A 2,113-nucleotide genomic window follows, 5' to 3' on the forward strand; every position below is an offset into this window, starting at 1 on the left:
CGTAATAGAAACTAAAGAGCCTAGAGCAGAAACATCTTGATTTGCTATCAAAAGTCAACATAAAATTTTAAAATTTAATTTGCTATTTTCATAGTACTCATACCTGCCGTTTTAATTATTTTTTAGTATTAGAACAAAAATAGTCTTCATTACTTCATACAAGCTCTTACTAATGGCAATGCTAACATAGAACTATCTCTTACACAATAGGCACACTTTCTGTTGCGACTTTTCTCTTTGTTGACACTTTCTATTTTCGAGGCATGCTTCTGGTTGAGTAGTTAAACTAAGTCCTAATAAAAAAGTTACATAAAGTTTATTTTGGCATTATGACAAATAACTCACAACACACACACACACACACACACACACACGAGATCTATGCTTATATATGCATATATATTGAAATCTGTGCTTAATATTCATCACAAATATATATGGATATGAATGGTTTTAGACTCCTAGATATTTATTGACAGCATACGGTCCTATGAACTTGAAAAATATTTCTTTTGTTTCTTATATTTTATATGTTAATGGGTGTGATTTTTTTCTTCAGAGTTACTCTTCTGTTAAATACTAGATTTCTTTGTCATGTATTGAACTTTGCTGTCAGTTGATGCCAAATAATCCCCAGAAGAAGAAAAAGAGGACCCAAAAGACAGATAAACAATGAGGGTGTGCATTGGAGAAAATAATAGTCCAAGACCATCATAATTACTAATTCTGGCCTAGAAATCAATAAAAGCTTAATGCCCTGCAAAACATTTCAATTTAGTGTTTACTGAGGCAAGCATGCTACTTTTTGGTAGATGACAAATAAGACACTGCAATTTCTCTTATTAACAAATAAAAAGAAAATGTGATTAGATAAATCAGTAGAAGCATGGCAAAAGCAGGTACTAAGGATAATTCAGTTTGTTTCAATAACAATTTTTTGAGCCTTTTTGCCAATTCTATGTGGATTGTTGTGATAGTTTGTACTTGCTCAGCTCAGGGGCTGGTGCCTGAAAGTGTGGTCCTGTTGACTTGGGTGAGTCACTGTGGCTGTGGGCTTTAAGACTCTCACCCTAGCTGCCTGGAAGTTGGTATTCTTCTACTAGGCTTCAGATGAACTCATAGAACTTTCAGTTCTACCAACACCATGCTAGCCTGGACCCATGCTTGTTCCTGACCTAATGGTATTGGATTGAATCTCAGAACCTGTAAGCCAGGTCCAAGAGCTGCCTTGCCTTGATCATGGTGTCTGTTTACAGCCGTAAAACCCTAAGACAATTGCTAAAAATGAATAATTGGCAGGGGGACGGATACTGAAAGGACAACTAAAATTAAGGTGCATTTAAGGGGTAGCATGGAATCCTAATGCAGTAAAATTTTTCTAAAATATAGACATATATGCACATAAACTAAATTTCTTTGCTAATTGATGGGGTGGCTTATTCATAATTGGCCACCTCTTGCATATCTTAGCACTCAATGAAACTTCCACTATCAAGATTGAGTTACATCTACATGAGTTGTTGGCCAAAGAGATCTTATGGGAATTCTCAAACAGCCCAGGCTATTGACAAGAGAATAATTTGGTCTTCACAAGCTGAGAACAAGGTCCCAAAGCTGAAGATAATATCTACATAACTTATTAAAGATGAGGATGTCAATTTCTGTGCCTAAATAGAGCCTTTAACCCCAATGACCCAGTGTCTTTGGTACAAGAACATAAAATGTTAGTTCTCATAAAAGAAACAGAAACACCAAGCAAGCTACAAATCCTCTATTGACAAGGGTGCCTTGGTGGCACACAGGTCCTGGACGTAAACAGCCAATAACTGATTGACATAGGGTATACTCAATAGGATGAAACATATATTTGTCATTTCTTCGGTTACAAAAAACTTGAGACTGGATTGACCAGGAACCTAAGATAAAATACGATAAGGTTTGTGTACAGAAAAAAATATGGATGTAACTACTTGTAATGATACTCAGTTATGCTCACAGATCAATGCCTGTTTCAGCTATCAGAGAAACTTTCTCCTGCATAAAATGAGAGCATACATAGAATCACACAGTCAGACATTATGCAGAAGTGAAGAGACCTTGGAACACTCATCAT

Source organism: Micromys minutus, assembly GCF_963924665.1.
Source record: "Micromys minutus genome assembly, chromosome: 22".
In the NCBI taxonomy this organism is placed as follows: Eukaryota; Metazoa; Chordata; class Mammalia; order Rodentia; family Muridae; genus Micromys; species Micromys minutus.